Below are 21,273 nucleotides of genomic sequence, written 5' to 3' on the forward strand. Positions count from 1 at the left end.
CCAAATTTTGAAATATGTTCAATTGAGTAATCAATTTCGAAACATGTGGAATTAAGTGGGAGCATTAGAAATTTTCATGTGAAGACATGGAATTTAGTGGGAGCCTTCATCCTTTGAATGTTTACAACTCATCACTCATTGAAGAATGACGAGCTAATATCTTCTTTCACAAAGAAGTATTTGAGTTTTCAATTCTGGATGAATTTGGACTATGATGAATCCAATTACATCAAGAAATATTGGATTAGTATTAAGAGATACACATCGTATCAACATATACATAGGTTATTCATGTAGATCAAAATGGAATTGCCATTAGCAGTCATGGTCATTCATTGAACCTATGAACGGTTGATCTCATGATTATTAGTAACTAATGTTTCCACCATTAGAATAATCATGCACATGTCCAATGGTGAATCATATGCATAAGAGCATGATAATTCATTGGTAAGCCATAATAGAAACGTCATGAATTCTCGAGTAGAATCCGATGAGCGATTTCGGTGTTTGACCGAATACTCTATTATGTGTTAAGAGGTTGCACATATTATAGAGAGTTCGAACACACACGTAAAGATTTATGAAAATCCTAAACTTTTCAAATCAAAAAGAGAAATAAGAGGTTATTGGAAAGATACTTAGTTGAATAAGAAGTTACTCAAAACTAATCTTTCCTAACTATGCTAGGACTTGTAAGAAGTGCTAGGCTAATAATCTTGACAAATTGTTGCAAGACTCTACAAAACATGTACCTAGTGCATTGTGTGTGGATGGAGTACTTGATCAGTACAAGTTATATCATTCACCACGAATTCGTTCGTTATGTGATAATCGATAAGGAAGTTATTTCAAGATAAAGAACCAAAACCGAGGTCGGGAACCTTGATGTGTACTTGGTAAGATTCATGCTATGAGAGAGAACATGAATGTAAAGGAAAATGCGATTATAAGAAGTTTGAACACATGGACACATGACATGTTAAACTTCTATTGCAATCAACAAGTGTTTATACACTTACGATTTGCATCACAAGGTTGTAATATGGTATTGACTACCCGAGTGTGATGTAGACATTTGTCGTTTGAGTTATTATTAACTCACCTTATACATTGTTATATCCAAACGGGTTGTAGAGACAATTGAACCCCGTTAAAGTGAACATGGATTAACATAGTATTTGCCCATAGTTACTTACATGAGGTGACGTCTCGAAGTGACTAGAGTGTGATGCGATTGATGGCAATTTCAAGTGCCATAGAGTCATGTGAGATGACTAGTCGATCACATAGGCAGACTGTTAGGAACATTTTGTCGGGCCTAATGACCGCTTATAGAGTTCTGGCAAATATATATAGCCTGGTCGTGGCGATAGATGCTATAGTATTCAAATGAGTCGATTCTTTTGACTAAAGACTATTCGCCTAAGATGGCACAGTTTCAGATTAACTTTGATTTGTGTTACTACGACCTTCGTAAATGGGGTCAAATGGGCATATTTTGGGTTATGATGGTTGTGGCTAGTCGAAGGGAATGAGTGCGATAGGAATTGTCCATTCCTAGTCAGGGTTATAAGAATATCTCAGGGCCACTCGAGGAATAATGAACTGGAAATGCGTGGCCACGCTCGGAATATATCCATGGTGGATAAATCCGGTCAATCAGTTATTCTCCAGATCGAGGAAACCACTCTCGATATGATCACTTGCAAGTACAACCTGAAAGACACCTTGCATTGAGTGGGAGATAGTAATAGGACAAGAGAATTGGTGACGCACACTTGTCGAGGACAAGTGGGAGATTGTTGGAATATGTGTCCTCCGACAATAATGCGATCACGACTGTTGATCATGATGATCACATGTTTAAGTCTCATTATAAAGAATACAATTGGGGAGGTAATTTTTATGTCAACTGGTCAACATATATCGGTAATAATTGGTGACTAGAGTTTGACATTACTTGTCGTGCGACGGTGGTGATCGATTGACCCCCTAGGTCATACCTATAGGGCAACACTCTTAATTGATCATTTAATTAATCGTATAACGTTACGAGTTAATTAAATTACTTGAAAAATTGACGGACGATTTTGGAAGTAAAATTTACGTATCTCATTGAAATTTGATTAAATGAGATACGGTCTGAGTAATTGAATTGTATCATTACTCAGATGAAATTATTGTTTAAAGAAACAATTGAAATTGAATGAATTGTTATAAATACAATTTATTGTGATTTGTAAATTGGTAAAATATTTTGGTACAAGTAATTATGAATTACTAAGTCGATTTTTGTATATGACGTATTTTTATTAATGCGTTGATTTTTAATATGTTAAAAATACATAACAAATTTATGTTACATATGACATGTGACATATTGACAAATTTGACAAAAATAAAATGGGTTCCATTTTATGGAGGTGCCGAAATAAGGAGGAGGTTTAGGCTAATATTGTGTTTGTTTAAATTAGTGGAAAACATAATCATTCACTAATAGCCTAGCCATGCAACCCTAGTTTGCATTGTGAAGACAAACAAAGGCATGCATTGGCTCCCCTACCCTCCTCCTACCCGGTTTTCTTGACAAAGAAAGGCAAGGGTTTTTGCCTTATATTTTTGATAAAACAATACATAATGTTGTTGTCACCACAATTATTCATTCATAAAAAATTAAGAATTTAAGAAAGATAAAAATACTTCCTCTCCTCTCCTCTCTCAACCGGTTTTTGGGAGATTAAAAACCAAATTATTTTGGGTCAATTTTCATACAAAAATTAATATTATCTAGTATTCATAGTATTAATTTTATTAAGAGTAAGCTTTGGGTATAAATCCTTGGGAGAGATCCTAAACTTGGGTCTTTGTTCATCCAAAAGGAAAGCTCAAGAAAAAGAGAGAAAGGTGATCTCTCTTGTGCCCATTTGAACCGAAAATCCAATGTAAGAATGGATGTTTCTTCCTTATTTTGTTTATTTGTTTGCATGCATAAGATCATTAGTTAATTTTATGACAAATTAAATTAAAATATATATGAGTATGTTAAGTATATAGATCTACTTTTCCTTCAATGGGAAGCTGTCTTTTAGATGTTGTTTTGGCATTACGTGGGAGACGGGAGAAGCCTTGGACGAGGAGTCGAGTACATGGATAGTTGTTAGATGACATACATGGTAATCAAGTTGTATAGTTCACATTTATTCATTTATGGTTATGTAATTCACTAAATACTTTATTTATATTTAATTATTTCTTAATTACAACTCCGATTTCACCGCCTCGGGAAACCGAGATGGTAACATTCTCCCATTACCTTGGCCGGGTAAGAAGGGGGTGTTAGAACAAGTCCTGAAACTCAATTTTTTCATTTATTAAATTATTTTATTTTCCTAAACTAAATGTAAAATAAAGTCTTTTAAAAAAAATTGTAAAAAATAAAATATAGTACTAAAAATATATTGAGGTTTTGAGTCGAGCTTGACTCATAAAGGACACGAGCCGCACCTTGACCAAGCTTTGAACGAGCCGATCCCGAGCTGCTTACGAACAATCCCACCACATTATCACCCCTAAATAAGATAGATATTTATGTCTAATACTTTATCGAACCGCTACATATTTTCTAATCATATATCATATATTTCTTTAATGCAGAGGCCAAATTCGCCGACTTGGCATTCTAATTAATTAGCATAGTCCTACGTGACGGTTAAGGAGCACCATTAGCAAATTCTAAAAAAAATAAATAAAAATAAAATAAAAGGATGATTCCTAATTCAAACTAATCCTAATTCAACGGAAAGTAAGATCCTGAATCATTGAATTGTGAATCATTTCACATTGAATATTCGATATACAATTCCTTGACTATATATTTTTTTTTTCACGATGGTTTAAAAGAAGTAAATAAATGTTGATTGCTAATTTGACGGAAGTAAATAAGAAATGAAATAGTCATCTCATATTGAATATTCCATATAGAATTCCATTTGACTATATTTTTTACGATAATTTTACTTTTTTTTTTAATTTGATTTTTATTTTATTTGACGATATCCTCCAGAAAATATAGCTAATAAGTTCTGAAAACAATTCTACGAGAATAACTATATAATCAAATTTATGTTTTTAACCGAACTTTTTGTATTTATTTTTATTTACCGAGTCTTCTAACAATTTGTAATACACGAATTTTATTGTACGATTATTTTACATATTTTAAAAATGGCGCAATGGGTTATTAAATATATATTAATTTTATTATAAGTCTGGATCACACTAATGAACACGATATAACTCATGTGCAGTTAATAATTCGAAAATAATAGCTCCGTAAATCATTAATCTGTATATCTTTGTTGTTATTAACCATATGCATCTAAAATTCTAAAGCAGACTCGTAAATTTCACGGATTTTAACCTAGTAAAGTGAAATATTAGTATCACTCGTGATTTTTTTTTCACTAGTTGTCTCTCCGCGCTCGTTGCGCGCGGAGATCCAAGACGCGTTTCTATTTGTTATTGCAGCGAATTACCGAATGAATGTAGATGTAATTGCGTTTTGTTCTAGTGTAGAAACCTTTTTTTTACGTGTAATGTTCAACGTAGTTGCCTTAATTTGACGTTTTAGTTTCTTAATCTATTGCACTGTCTTCAAATATTTAATGATAGAATTGTCATTTGTGCTCTCTATCAAATTATTTGGTGCACCAAGAAACAATAGAATTGAGCATCTTTAGCTCCAAGGACCATATTCGTCTCTTCTGAAAATATTTAGCTTTGCCATGAACTGCAAATAGTATCTGGTCACGTACACCTTTTAAGGTAACAATTGTTAATAATAACTACAGCTTTGTATAGCAAAAACATTATTAGATAATTAGCTAAAATTCACGGTACATTCTATGAGCATTCTAGGTTATTTGACCCACATTATATATTGAACGTATACATTGACTGTCGTATTTGACCAACTCTTAAACCCCAACATTAAAGTATACATACCCAATGTACTACCATCACAAAGAATAGTATCAGCTTATACATCATGAAACCTACATAGTATAAATTGTAACATTTCGCCATCGCTGCTTGTAATTAACGACCGACTTGATTGTTTACTTTTGAAAGTGTTTTACAAAAGTGCCATTAAAATAGGATAAATGAAAGAAAGTTATAACAAGCAATTTTCAAAAAAGTCAAATGTATAAGACAATAGTTATAGCTAAAAAGTAGCGACTTCTGCCATTCTCACTATGATAACCTAATTCCATAAAATGAAATGCATCATCCTTCACTCTCCGGTCCTCGTCTTCTTCTCCCTATGCATCTTCATTATCTATGAACACCACCAGTCCTGATGTAACTGAACTCAATCACCAGTCTAAAACCATCTTCATTATCTCGGCTATGGTGCTCCACATACCAAGAGCTGCATCAACAACCATACATAGCAGTAAAGCTACATCTCACGGAAATACTAACAGCAATCGCAAAGTTGGGGATAACAACAGATTTGTAGTCCAAAGCCAACCCGAAAATAATATTTGGTGTGGCTTCAGTCTTGCAAGACACTTGTCAGAAATTGAATAAACTATTGTTCTATTTTTCATATTAATACCCGTATTCATTGCTATTGTAGCATTTCCTCACAAATCCAATGATGAGCCCAGACCACAAGGCAATGGCAACATATAAGAACAGTTCCCTCACTTCCCTGCATAGGTAAACGGTAAAGTCACCATCAGTACGGAGACACGTAAGATTGAGATGGAGTACCAGAAGAATGATTTTAATGGGGAGGATGTTGAGAAAAGCAGGGAAAAACTGAGTACGACAAATATCCTAACAGATTCATCATGCAAAGACAATCCGATCAAAACAATGCACAAACTCTATCCCTCCTTCCTCTCACTCCCACCGCCACCCTATCCCTCTCCATTCTATTTCAATCTGAACAAAACTAAACAGGGAGTCTCCCTCCCCCCCTCCCCCCTCCTTCCCTACAACCCTCTCCACTTCTCTAAATCTGAGTTAAACTAAGCAAATACTCTCTTCCTTCCCTCCCTACCTTCCTCTCTTTATCCCTCTCCCCTTCTCCTCTTCTCCCTTCCCCTCCCCATCACCTGTGATTCCGTGATGATGTGATAGGTATACCCTATACAGTTAGTTGTATAGTTCTCCTTCCTAACGTATCCCTCTCTCTTTCTCTCCCTCCCACCGATCACCCTCCTTCCTTTTCACCTCTCAATCTGTTATGCACATACCATGAATTTGGATACTCTAGGAATATATAGAATAAGAGAGGCACATAACAGAGCAATTTGTGGTGGTTGGCCACTAACAACAGAATACTGCTGTCCAGGCATAAAAGTACCTATCTAAATGTTTATTTAGACTACTCTTTTTTAGAGATAAAAATATCATACGAGAGAAGAGAAAAAGGGGATTAATACTGATGTCCAGACAAACACAGTTGAATAACATTAGCTTGAAAACGAAACACACAATTAATACTGAACCAATATACCATACCAGAGAAGAGAAAAGGGGATATGCCAAGGAAAAGAGCGTCATGAAGAGTCTTAACCACCAGCACCAACCCTAATCAGACATGAAAATAATACTATCACCTGATTTAACTTTGCTTCCTCTAATTCTGGTATCTCCATGATCAGTGTCAATCCTGCCGCCACCAGCCCCAGACTCCTTCATCACCATCATCGTCGGAACTGCAAGCCAAAAGAGTGAACATTAAAAATTGACAAAGGGGAAGCAGAAGAAACTCATCCTGAAATCTTAAATATAAGAGTAGATTAATATGTTAAACCTCTCGTCGGATTGCCTTCCTCGGCAAAGATATGCAACAGGTATAGTATTCATAATAGTTAACTATTAAACAACGGAAGACAGGATGTATATACAAAGAACCAAAACGTTTGATATGAAAGCCGTTGGTGCTTCATATAATCTCAGTTTCAAAAATAGAATAAAAAAAACTTAGACCATCCAAAATGGAGTTATTCATTGCCAAATCTAAAGAGTAGTGGTTGGCTGGTTGTGGTGTCAACAAGCTCAGTTGATAAAATCATTGACTAGTTCTCATGACATTGGATTTGAAACTGGACAGTACGACAAGTACCTTAGTGTCCTGTAAACTAATGCATAAACTAAAACAAAAACACATATGCTAGGCACACAATTCATACCGCAAATTCTTCTGCTTCATAATACATATCACCATTGTTTGTCACTACTTTCTTTTGTTTTATTTTTGATACTACAGCATTCACAATCCATTGTTGTAATTAGAAGCAATACAAGGAAAATCGAGATGAATTCATTGATTTAATTGACTATCCTTACCCTTAATACAGCTGCAGATAATTACTAATCACCCAAAACCCCTCAATAACCTGAGATCAATTTATTAGCACCGAGGCTATTACCATTAGATCAAATCAATACTGATTACGTACCAGAAATTGCTGCACGTGATTGAAAGGGTTGTCGCACATGATTTAAAGGGAGTTTAATTTCATGTTAGTTAAATAGGATGGTATCGTCTAGAACAAGGAACAAGGGAGGGGCAATACCTGAGAAAGGGCTGGGTTTGCCGAATTGGAACCGAAAGGGAACCACAAGGGTAGAATCAACAATTTCCAGCGCAGCAAAAGCTGGAGAATTTAGTAAAAGAAGACAACAATTAAGATGAAATTCAAAGTAGATAGATGGCGAAATTAGTATGTGAAAAAAACATAGTACTAAACATTCAAACTTCAAAGTAGATAGATAATAATATTTCTGAGAAGAAAGTATTGGTACAATTCATTCCACAAATGTGACAATATAACAGAGATGCATATATTGTCATTGAATAGAGGAATACCTAATCGACTGTTTTGTCATTGAGCCTAAACTGGAGTCCAATTCTCTTCGTCTTCAAGAACATTCACCTTACCCATAACAAAAACCCAAATATAAGAAATATCTTAAAGAGCACATGAAAAGGAAATTAAATAATAAATAAAGATGAAAAAAATTCAAATTCAATATCCTTTATAATAACAGATCCTAACCTTTTTTCTTCTCCCTCGTTTCTTCCTTCAATCACTCATCATAACATCATAACCTAACCTAATTTTTTTTCTCCTTTTTACAATTAATTATTTTCTTCACCGCTGACTGCCTCTCTCCCTCAATCCCCAAGTATCCGATAGTGACTCAATTATACAACATCTATATAAGAACCAAATGAAAGACCGACTCAAACCAAAAAGGGTGAGCTCGTAATATATTTTTAAGATTTTGTATCAGCTCGTGTTCCATAGTAATGAGTAGAGTAGTATATAACCTGGCACTTACAAATTGAAACTCTTAATCCATTAAATTGTACATTTGAAAATAAAGACAAAAGGAGCTAGATTTCACACCTATACACAGCGAACTATCTTAGAGATAGTCAGACAAGCATACTTGATTTATTTCAAAATCTTTAAAATGCACCACATATGATAATGTTAAGAAATGCCTATGTAATTTGGTACCATCTAATTGTCTATACCAATGTAGCTACATACTATATGAGCAACCCAAACGTACAAACACTTAATACAAAAGAGAAAAGGTACAAAGGATCTCCCCGCCTCTAATTATAAATAAAGTAAAATAAAAAATAATTTTTTTTTTCTTTTTTTATAAGATGATTCTAATTAAAATGTGATTCAACAACTGCTTTTGTAGTTGTTTCTATTTGATGCAAAGAAAAATATCGTATATAATATAAATCAACACGAGGAGCGTTATCAAGCTCCGATTCCTATATCTTAATATAAGTCTTTCGCGCCAAACCAAGAAAGCGCATTATTGAATTCATATTAAACCAAACCAAGCGCATTCCATTCTTACTATCATCTTGCTTAGATGGAGAGTTATGCAACATGAATTTTGATTTAGTAAACAAATGCAAGAGTAATAACAGGCTATGTTAATGTGATCAAGCTGACACATACCTAAGTCGCTCCTTTTTTGTCATTTTTCGGACATATCACTCTCTTCATCAAATTTTATCACAGCCGTCTCTCCCTGAAATTGAGCACCTGAATGTCCATAACATTAGGCAATATCTAGACTCTAACCGCTTCAGCATTGTCAATACGATAGAAAATTGAACTCCTAAAAATAGTACTCCAACTATAGCCGATAAAATACTCCACAATTTGTTTTTTTTGCTTGCTTTTGTAACAAGGGCACTACCCTACAATGATCTCACTCCATAGCCAACTTCACATTCACAACATAATATGTGGTCGGAGTATATCTACCCAATTGGTACCCCAGTTTCTGTAAAGATGCTCCAATCTCAACAGAATAATCAAAGTCTAAGACATAGCATGCTCTTTCTAATGATAACAAAGACCGAAAGACTGTTACACAGTATGTTGTTATATAGCTCTGCTTCTGAACTGATCAAAACCTGAGTCAAATACGACAACATTACCTAGGTTCCTAGGCGATTATAATTATATAAGTAATGATTATATGAAGTATATCTAGGTTCCTAGCCGATTCTTCGTAGTTAGTTTCAGCAGCCCAATCAGATCCCCTGATATCTAATGTCACATTCTGGGTGTCTCCAATTATAGAGGTTCTTGATCACACAACAAACCGAACACGGGGGGTTGACACCACTTAGTAACGCATGTTATAAATATTAGCATACCACAACACAAACAACTAAGGGTATTGGAAAGGGCAGAATGCACAAACACATCTTAATTACGAACACAAGACACAACCAATTGAAATTACTGAACAACTGGTGTGCAGACGCTTAGATTATCAATATGCCAATCTAAATTAGTACACCACAACACAAACAACTAAGGGCATTGGAAAGGCCATAGTGCAAAAATACATCTCAATCACAAACACAAGACACAACCCACTAGAATCATTGGGCAACAGTTGTGCACATGCTTAGATTAATATATGATCCATTGATTTTAATATTTTCTTTCCTAATCTCAGAATTAACAGAATTTGCAAGTTGATTTAGTTGTCTTTCTGTATGCACCGAAAATGGAAGGAAAGATGACCCGTAGGTCAAAAGGGCCTTAAAATCTGAAAGTCAAACCTCTATTTCTGATACATATCTCGGCAATATAATGGACTGGCTTTGATCAGGGTCAATACACAACCTGAGACAAACTCACAGTATAAGTACTCTATGAGATAGAAAAATTGATTAAAATAAAAAACAAATAAATAACTACAAGGGAGAAAAATAAACACAAATACACTCTCATCTTACCATTGTCGCATCTTCAAGTTTTCAACTAAAGTTTCGCAATGTTTGACAAGGTGTCAAGGAAGATGGGCACTTTCTTATGTACCTACGACATTATGATCATGTACTGCATAGCTACCCAAAGTTAAGCTCCCAACAGTTGCTCGGCTAAAATATAGTTGCCGATATTAGGGGTCTCACAAGGCAAGACACCAACCAATAAGAAGCTACCCAGCAACGTATTCCTCAACTACTCCCTATGACTGGGTCAAGCTAAAAATCCACTCTCACTTACATCAATTAGACAACAAAGACAATTAGTTTATACGGAAAATATCCCCTGTTTTAGACATGCCTATAACTGCAATTACCGTATAGCTCAGACATATACCACAAACCCAAAGTCTAAGGCTTTTTAAACCGCATTATAGCTAAGAAGCATGAAAGGGTGTTCTGTCTCCGAAGAACGTTATCTTTGAAAGGGTGATAAAGTAAAAGTTTCATTGGTGGAGATTGCAGTGGATAGTTGAGGTGCAACGGATATAAATCCTTAAAATTTCAAAAAACAACAATTAATAAGACTCCTTCGAAAAAAGAAAAAAAAGAAATAAAGGTGGTTGGGAAATTATCATATTCGGCATTGAAAACCTGAAAGTGCTTCATTGAAATTTGGAAACTCTGGACAGTATAGGATAGCAGTAGCACTGAACTTTGGAGTTTACGGGGTGAAATTTTGGCATTAAATTACACTTGACATGAGAGCATTAAACCTTCCTACATGTTACAACTTGCAACAACATGATGTTATACAGTGGGATTGGGAGAATCTAGTAACCTCACCTACAACCATTGGACATCCGATCTATTTCGTGATTTTGTCGCATAGGATCACTAAACTCTAGCTATCTTCTTCACTACAAGACACTGTGACATCCCTGATTTCTCCGCTACAAAAACTAAATCAAGTGTCACGAAACCTGGAGCCTGCTTTGTAGATGTACACAGTCAATACTATGGACACGGTCAACTCCGCTGCCATCACCAGGAGGATGGTTATCGGGATTATGTACATCGTCGACACTATGGACACTCTCAACTCCGCTCCCATTATCTGAAGGATTATCAGAATTTAGTAAACCGTCAATACTATGGACACTGTCAACTCTGCTGTCATTATCGGAAGGACTATCGGGATGTGAATCTGGTGAATCTTTAGATGAATTGACAAGGGAAAGACGACATAGTGGACAAGTAGTATGAGTAACAAGCCAGAGGTCGATCACCTAAAAAATGGAATCGTAAAGCCAATAAATTCATGCTAACAAACAATAATAAATAAAATTACCAGAACTTTTGAAATCCACCATTGAAATGATCCACGAAAGTTTGAGAACATCCAGATTCAAGTAATCAATCAACCAGCTTCAACAAACACAATATCTAAAAATTGTACCCAAACGAAAAATACATCAAAACCCTAATTAAGTGATTGAAAGCAGTAGATGAAAAAAAATAGGAGATGAGTGTGCAATAAAATGATGAGAGATGATTAAAGATGAAGAAAAGGAGAATGAAAGAGTAGAAACTAACCAGATCTAGGAAAGAAGGAGGAGGATAGACGAAGAGAAGCAAGAGAGCAGGAATAATAGAAGTAGAATACAGAGAGAGCAACAGTGCATACACTATATCTCACGTGAGCAGCACGAAGTTTACTGCCCTACTATTCATAAGCCCCCAATTTTCACAACTTTAGACATTTATAAGGGTTTTAGAAAAGATAAGGCAATTGTAAAATGGACGCACAAAGAGTAAAAAAAAGTTGATCAGCCGATTGTAAAAAGAGACTAATTACTTGAAAATCGGTGAAAGTGGCTCAAAAACAAAACAATTTAGTAATAGTGATATCCTCTTTCTGCTTTACCCAGCTTTAAACTTTGTCTTTTTGACTTGGGAGATTAAACCTCTTTCATTGTACAATTAGTCGCACTATAGACGAATTACATGAATATATCCAAAAGTAAAAAAAATGGGTCAAATATACTTAAAGTGGTGATATTTTTTAGCTCTATCATACAACTTGTTGTTTGTCTTATGATTAAAGTATGTGAATATTTAACCCGTTTATAACTATAGATGCATATCTCCCATATATAATGAGTATTTGTGTCCATTGTATCATTAACCCTTTAACTTAATCAAATAATTAAGTATGTCACGCTAGTTTTAGCTTTATGCCCATTCCATCATTACCCTCAGAATCATCCAAATTTATGTCTGTTTTCGACAATTAAATATTATTACAATGATCGTCCAGTAAAAAGTCGAGCCGTGGCATAGTTGCTTATGAGTTGTTTTTTTGTCTCTCTTTATCATTAAACAAGAAACATGATCAAAAGTCATACTAGGTTAGAAAAGACCCAAATTTTTATTATAGACAGCCACTATTCGTCTATAGTTATAGATGGATAGTGGTCCTCTCCTAAAATGAAAGTAAATTGATAGTGACCGTCTATAATAAGACGGATTGTGGAAAAGAATATGTACATAAAGAGGTGTTATTGCAATTGTAATTAAGGCCCTTTTCGTTTGGATATTTAATTCAATTCTTAAAAATGTAGTTCAGTTCAATTTAATTCATTTTAGATCTATTAAGTTCCACAAATTCTTGTTTCAAATGGGTTATTTTTGTCTGAAATAATAAGGAAGAGATTTTATTACCATTATATGGCCAAATGTAACCACAATGGTCCAGCCAGTGTTATAGCTTATGGTAACATATTTTCCAAGGAAGAGATTTTGTTACCATTATATGGCCAAATGTAACCACAATAGTCCAGCCAGTGTTATAGCTTATGGTAATTTATTTTCCAGAAATGGTAACATTTGGATGTCAAATGGTTTCAAAATCTCGTCTTATTGTTTCAAACCAAAATGACCTGTCAAGAAGGAAGACCAACTCATTAAGTTCCGCTCAGATCCATTAAGGCTCTGTTTGGTAAAACTAACTGAAAAGGTAGCTGAAACCTAATAAGACATCTGAAAAATTGAAAAGCTAACTAAAACCTGAAAAGGTAAATGATAAGGTAGCTGAAATTTTAAAGCTGATATTGTTTTTTGGTATAGTAGAGGTGACGAACCCTGAAATTAAACGGACAAAGAAGCTATATAATGAGGGATCGCAACCCCTTGAACGTCCTCTCGTATAATGACTCGAAGATCGGGGGAGGAGCATCAAACACCAATATCTCAGTAGAGGAAAAACTCCTTGATTAGTGAGCCAATCACTTGCTCGATTTGCCTCCCTATAAGAGTGCTCTATCTTGACGGTCCAACTATCGCTTCTAATGAGCTCTTTGCACCTTTAAGATCAAAGGACGAATACGTAACGCCCTGTAAACAACAGGAGTACAAAATGGTATATTTTATTAATTGCAGCGGAAATTACAAAACGTTACCGCTGTATTTCCCCATACAGAAAAATACAAGACTTACATTATTTTTCAGTACAACCAATTATCTAGCAACAAGTCTTATTGATAAGATTTTCTTATTATGATACATTATTCTTATTCCATTTTGTTGCATCAACCTCACTCATGCCTTTCCTTGTTTCCTATACCTGAAAAAACTAATAAAATAAGGGTCAACCAACCACAGGTTGAACATATTTCCCATAACCTCTTGTAATACCCGCCCTATTAGGCACCCGTTGACCGACCTGTTGACCTTAAGTGGCTTTTGGTAAAGGAGACAAAGGTAGACTTGTGGATATGGGCCACCCGCGCGTTGTGGTTTTGAGGCGGAGACACTTCTCACACGGAACCTTGGTTTGCCAAAGCACGTCATGGGCCGTTACCGATTTGTGAGGCATTGAAATCGGTGAAAGGTTGAATAATCCTGCATTTGTGGAGTCGCCACCATGTTATTGTGGAAAAATTGGAAACCGTTCAAATAGCTCGTGCCATGTCAAGACAGAAAGTAATGACATGAACACTAAGAACTCGTTACCCTTAGCATTCTATGTCTAGAATGACTCTCGAGATGCCAATGGACACGGATGTCCAGAGATAGCTCGAGTAAGGGGTGAGGGTACGTATTAGGAAGTCTTTTAATTCGAACACCTAATCCCGCCCGCCTCGATAGTGGCCTCGACTAATGATTAGGGAAGTTGTTCATATTTGATATGTCGTCGATGTAATGCATGCAATGCAACAAACATGGATTAATCCTAGCATGTGAAATTTAACTATGTCGGTTAACACGTATTTTAGCAAACAATTTAGACGAAGTAAATGTTAGATTCAATACATGTTAATGCCATATAATTAAATCATACATAGTAATAACGATAAAAAAAAGAATGAATAACAATAATTAAAATTACAAGTTTTATTTGATCTACGTCAAAAGCACGCTCAAAGACGGGATTTCGAAGAAGAAAATAAAAGGAAAATAAAATTAGAATTAAAATATGAAAATACGTCAGATTAGAGGTAATAATACGAATAATAGTTGATTTAAACCGTAATTAGAAGCTACGTCAAAGCGAGAAAGAGTTCAGGGGCAGAAACCAACCCAGAACAGGCGCAACATCTGTTGTGTCCTCTGGAAGAGGCGCAGCACTTCATGCGTCTGTTCTCGAGTTGGGTTCTGGCTGTGAAGTCATAATCGCAATATTGTTATTGTTCATTGGTAGATTTAAGATGGATTATTGATATTAGACTCGAATTAAAGTGATTTAATCGATTATATGTATCTAGGCAAGTCATAAAACGAATTAAAAACGAAAAATTACAGCGGTTTACATGATTATGCGATGAACTCGTGCCGAGAATACAAAAAGGCGAAACTTGAGGTTAGATTAAGACGAAACTAGATAAATGAGATTCAGAAGAAAACTTATGTATCAAATTGGGACTGCAGAACCTCGACATGAACAAGTCGAAACCCCGACGAATCGATTTGAACTAAAACGGCGAAAACCCACAAGTATTGAATTACTCAGAATTAAGGACGAATTAAGCATTGTAATTAAAAAGGGATTTGTTAAAATACGATTTATATACGGAAATAACAAAAGAACGAAGGAAAATGAAAGAATAAGAAAAGAGAAAATTTTGCTGGAAGTCGAGGAAGAAAAAGAGCAGGAGCAGCAAGCAACCTCTGGAAGAGGCGCATTAAAGCTGCGATCCTTCCTGAAGGCGCAGCAGCGTTTATTCTCGACGTCTGACTTCTGCTGTTTTATAAATATGGTTTTAAACGGTGGATTTTAAATTGGTTTTTGAACGTTCTCTTGATATAAATTTACATTAATTGATACAAAATAAAAGTACAATAATAAAATGGGATTTTACACCCCAGACTTACATGTTTGATGAAACGAGATGACTAAAGTTATCGTTTAGTGATTTCTCAACTTGAATATGCATGGAAAGTGCCCTCGTTAGAGGATTTAGTAGATTAATTAAAGGTGGAGTTGGTCAAATTGGTCGGTCTATGCAACGTTACTGGTACTCAGAATGATCTGAGCTTACGTGGGCGATTGATCAAGCACGTAGGCGTCGAAAGGCAATATCATAGTCCAGAATGCAAAGAGAGAGAGAGAAGGGGCGGAACAGCCGCGTGGCAAATATGGAGGCCGAAGGCCTATATTTAAACTAAACATATGGAAGAGTTTAGGAATGACACGGATACGGAAACAAATCTCGGAAATATTCTAAAAAATGCGAACAGAGGACTGGAGGAGAGGCGCATCAACTACCGCGGTCCTTCGAAGAGGCGCAACAGTTGCTGCGTCATTTCTCCAGAGGTTTCCTCCTTGGCAATTAAGATTTCTGCGTTTTATTATGGAATTTCTGTAGATCTACACTTCTTTATTCCATAAAATACAATATTACGGAAGATATTTACTTAAAATATTAATTTTAATTAGGAATAAATATATAGTGAATTCTAGAATATTCTGGAATATTGCGACTCAGCATTTAAACAGTTTTTAGAAAATGAAGCGGTTTTTGACCCGGACTCCAAATGAACTCTAATTACTGTCAAAACGACCATACCAGTGCGTAGATGACAACCCAGGGGTTGACTCGAGTGTTTGAGATATCACTTAATGATGAACTTACGGATTATAATAAATCGTTGCGCGTATCAGACATGCGACCCAATCATCACTGGGTGGTTGGCGGGAGGTGTAGAAATGAGGTATCTACAGAGCCCCCACTTTGACTGAGGCTTGGACAAGGCAAAATTCAAAGTATAGCCATCAGGTCAATCGAAGATTACAACCTGACGACTATGGCGACGCGAGGTGGCTCAAGGGGTCTGAACTAAGGACCTGTCGTCGGGAACATTTTAGAGTCTGTCGACTATCGGAGAGGTTCGTTTAAAGTCCATTAGACTATGTAAGGAAGCTCGCCATCCATAAGAAGAAACCATACCTAAGACACCCCTGGGTGAAGGATTCGAAGGTACAAATACTCCTCGGAGAATTTTATCTTAAACTCTGTGAGGAAGAATTATATGTTGAGTCGAAAACGTCGCGTCCTCAGCACTGCTGAGGAGAAAATAATAGATCGACAACGACGCGTCCTTAGCATCGTTGAGGAAATAAAGGTGTTTGATCGACAACGGCGCGTCCTTGGCACCGCTTAGAGAAAATCCGCTCAGGTCGTCGCAAGTAAAGTTCCGATAAAAAGGAGAAGCCCATGAACTGTATTTAGTGATCATGAATTCTCATCGGGGAACAAAATGTCATGGTTGTCTGCAGTCTGTTAAAGAGAAAATATCGATTCGGACGAAGAGAACGCCAAAAAAGAGCCATATGTTGAAGATAAGATGTCGGGGAAGAGAAGGCTATCATCGTGCGGGGAGCCTTTGGTGCCTTGGTACAAGGCTCGGGGGAGATCAAGGAGAGGAAGATTCAAGCTAACCTCAGCCTAATTCGAGCCTTTTTTGATCGGTTCTTGGACAAGACCTCGACTTTCTACATGCCTTTTGGAGAGATCGGGTTCACCATGGAGGACTACGACATGATCTCTGGTCTTCCATGTGGATAGGAGCAGTTGGTGTGGCCATTGACGGCCATGAGAGTAGACTCGGTCGAGGCGAGAAGTCTGGTTGGCTGGAACCTGGTTGCGGGTGCGGCCCTACCTACGTCAGAGACTATTTCGGTGGTAGGGTTTCGGCGAAAGTGAGGATGGATGGACGCATGGTGCCTCCACCACCTTGTACTGCTGAGCAGGGGGCCCGTTTGTGGTTGTGGTGGTTCTTGTCTTCGATTTACTTTGGAGACAAGGGGGAGAGGCTATCGACAAAGCTTCTTCCGTTTCTTTATGACTTGAGTAGCCTAGGTCGCAAGGACTGGGTTACTCCTAGTTTTTCAGTCCTCACGCGCTACATGAGGGCCATGGTTCGTCCGGAGCTGATATAGAAAGGGACTTCTCCTGCCACTGTCGGTCCTGGACTCCTCTTGGAGGAATGAACATTTCCTGTAAATATGAAAGATCATTTTTGTTGAAAATGATTTGTAATCATTATTATTTTGCCTGCAGGCATGGGTGTATTCTTACTTCCCTAGCTTTGCACCTGTGAGGGCGGCTAACGTACCGAGAGCGTACCCCGTCGTGAGAGATTGGGTAGTGTGTCGTCAGAAGAGCCAACGGTCTTCTTACGATGTTTGTCGGAGGGGCGTGAATGCCCTGATTTTAGACAGCGTAAGTGTCTTTGATCTTCATTTTATTTCCCCTTTATTTTGAGATGATTATAGGAATGACCCCTCGTTTTCCTACTTTAGTGGGTGCCCCGGCCTTGGGAGAGCTACTATGGGGCTCCAGCCTTTGTGGCTGAGGTTCTCCATCCCCGGAGTTCGAGTAGGTTACTGTTGACGACGACCATGGGGCCTGTTTGGTACTTGGGTGAGCGTTTGACTCGGCAGTGCTCTTGTGATGTCATTATGGGTCCCATCGACCCTCCACGGACGGTGTTTAGGGAGCCTTCAGAGGCTGAGAGGGCAGCTGACCTGGCTGGCGCAAGTGGTGACGCCCTCCTTCTCCTTGGTGAGGAGTACGCTGGGTTTGTTCACCGGAGGCTGGCGTACTGGCCGATCGTGGTAAGCATAATTACCGTTTACTCGTCTTTGATAAATCCGATAAATGATGAATGATGAGTGAATAATGAACCACTTGAGTTTTGTAGGAGATCGAGGTAGCGAGCGTCGAGCCCCCAGCTTTTCCAGAGACGTTGGAGTACACTCACTCGACGAGCATGACGATAATCTCGGATTTCAATTCGTTCAGTGAGGCAGTGACTGACGCTGGCTTAGATGAGTGGCAGCACGTTGTGAGGAAGGTAAGCCCCCAACTTTGGCTGTCTTTAGTATTTTATGCTTCATTACATAGGAATGCATTTTCTTGAACCTTTTCCGTTCATTTCCTCATCGCCAGGCTTTACTGCAAGTAATGGCTAAATTGAACGTAGCACACCCATCCAAACCTTTCACGGGCTTTACTGTGAACATGGGCCACCCGCGCCGCGCGCATCCGCACATTGTGGTTTTGAGGCGGCGACACTTTTTCCACGGAACCTTGGTTTTCTAAAGCACGTCATGGGCCCTTACCGATTTGTGAAGCATTGAGACCGGTGAAAGGTTGAATAAGCCTGCATTTGTGGAGTCGCCACCAATTTATTATGGAAAAATTAGAAACCGTTCAAATACCTGGTGCCATGTCAAGGCATAAAGTAATGACATGAATACTAAGAACACGTTACCCTTAGCATTCTACGTCTATAATGACTCTCGAGATACCAATGGACACGGATGTCCAGAGATAGCTGGAGTAAGGAGTGAGGGTACGTATTAGGAAGTTCTTTAATTCGAACACCTAATCCCGCCCGCCTCGATAGCGGCCTCTACTAATCATTAGGGAAGTTCTTTATATTTGATATGTCGTCGATGAAATGCATGCAATGCAACAAACATGGATTAATCCTAGCATATAGAATTAGACTATGTCAGTTAACACGTATTTTAGCAAACAATTTAGTCAAAATAAATGTTAAATTCAATACATATGAATGCCATATAGTTAAATCATACATAGTTATAATTAACGATTAAAAAAAGAATGAATTACAATAATTAAAATTACAAGCTTTATTTGATCTACGTGAATAGCACACTCAAAAATGGGATTTCGAAGAAGGAAATAAAAAAATTAAAATTAGAATTAAAATATGAAAATACATCAGATTAGAGGTGATAATACGAATAATAGTTGATTTAAACCGTAATTAGGAGCTACGTCAAAGCGAGAAAGAGTGCAGGGGCAGAAATCAACCCAGAACAGCAGCAACATCTGCCGCATCCTCTGGAAGAGGCGCAGCACTTCATGTGTCTGTTCTCGAGTTGGGTTTTGGCTGTGAAGTCAGAATCGTAACACTATTATTGTTCGTTGGTAGATTTAAGATGGATTATTGATATTAGACTCGAATTGAAGTGCTTTAACCGATTATTTGTATCTAGGCAAGTCATAAAACGAATTAAAACGAGAAATTACAGCGGTTTACATGATTATGCGATGAGCTCGTGTCGGAAATACAAAAAGGCGAAACTCGAGGTTAGATTAAGACGAAACTAGACAAATAAGATTTGGAAGAAAACTTATGTATCAAATTGGGACTCAAGAACCTCGACATGAACAAGTCGAAACCTCGACGAATTGATTTGAATTAAAACGGCGAAAACCTGCAAGTATTGAATTACTCGGGATTAAGGACGAACTAAGCATTATAATTAAAAAAAAAAAAAGGATTTGTTAAACTATGATTTATCTACTACAACAAAAGAACGAAGGAAAATGAAAGAATAAGAAAAGAGGAAATTTTGCAGGAAGTCGAGGAAGAAGAAGAAGAGCAGGAGCAGCAAGCAACCTCTGGAAGAGGTGCAGCAAAGCTGTGATCTTTCCAGAAGTCGCAGCTGCTGCTGCGTTTCTTCTCGACATCCGACTTCTGTTGTTTTATAAATACGGTTTTAAAAGGTGGATTTTAAATCGGTTTTTGAACGTGCTCTTGATATAAATTTACATTAATGGACACAAAATAAAAGTACGGTAATAAAATGGGATTTTACACCCTTAGACTTACATGTTTGACGAAACGAGATGGACTAAAGTTATCGTTTAGTGATTGCTCGACTCGAATATGCGTGGAAAGTGCCCTCGTTAGAGGATTTAATAGATTGATTAGGTTAATTAAAGGTGGAGTTGGTCAAATTGGTCAATCTATGCAACGTGTCTGGGAGTCAGAATGATCTGAGCTTACGTGGTCGATTGATTAAGAACGTAGGCGTCGAAAGGCATTAGCGTAGTCTAGAATACAAAGAGAGAGAGAGAGAGAGAGAGAGAGAGAGAGAGAGAGAGAGAGAGAGAGAGAGAGAGAGAGAGAGAGAGAGAGAGAGAGAGAGAGAGAGAAAAGGGGCGAAAAATTCGCGTGCCAAATATGGAGGCCAAAGGCCTCTATTTATACTAAACGTATGGAAGAGTTTAGGAATGACACGGATATGGAAACAAATCTTGAAAATATTCTGAAAAATACGAAAAGAGGACTGGAGAAGAGGCGCAGCAACCACTGCGATCCTTCAAAGAGGGACAACAGTTGCTGCGTCATTTCCCCAGAGGTTTCCTTCTTGGCAAGAAAGATTTCCGCGTTTTATTATGGAATTTCGGTAGATCTTACACTTCCTTATTCGATAAAACACAATATTACGGAAGATATTTTACTTAAAATATTAATTTTAATTAGGAATAAATATCTAGAGAATTCTAGAACATTCCGGAATATTCCGACTCGGCATTTAAACGGTTTTTAGAAAATGAAGCGGTTTTTGACCCGGACTCAAAATGAACTCTAATTACTGTCAAAATGACTGTATCGGTGCGTAGATAATGACCCAGGGGTTGACTCGAGTGTTTGAGCTATCA

General features: G+C 37.2%; 1 long non-coding RNA gene across 1 annotated transcript; it reads right to left on the reverse strand.

Moving 5' to 3' along the window:
* Nucleotides 1-5,601: 5,601 nt before the first annotated feature.
* On the reverse strand, nt 5,602-9,226 carry LOC141627224 (uncharacterized). The gene is made up of 5 exons (XR_012536787.1): nt 9,015-9,226; nt 7,892-7,958; nt 7,599-7,679; nt 6,636-6,734; nt 5,602-5,719 (listed from the first exon to the last, which is right to left on the reverse strand). It is a non-coding gene; the product is annotated as an uncharacterized LOC141627224 (long non-coding RNA).
* Between the last annotated feature and the right edge of the window lie 12,047 nt (nt 9,227-21,273).

Source organism: Silene latifolia, chromosome Y, assembly GCF_048544455.1.
Source record: "Silene latifolia isolate original U9 population chromosome Y, ASM4854445v1, whole genome shotgun sequence".
Classification (NCBI taxonomy): domain Eukaryota; kingdom Viridiplantae; phylum Streptophyta; class Magnoliopsida; order Caryophyllales; family Caryophyllaceae; genus Silene; species Silene latifolia.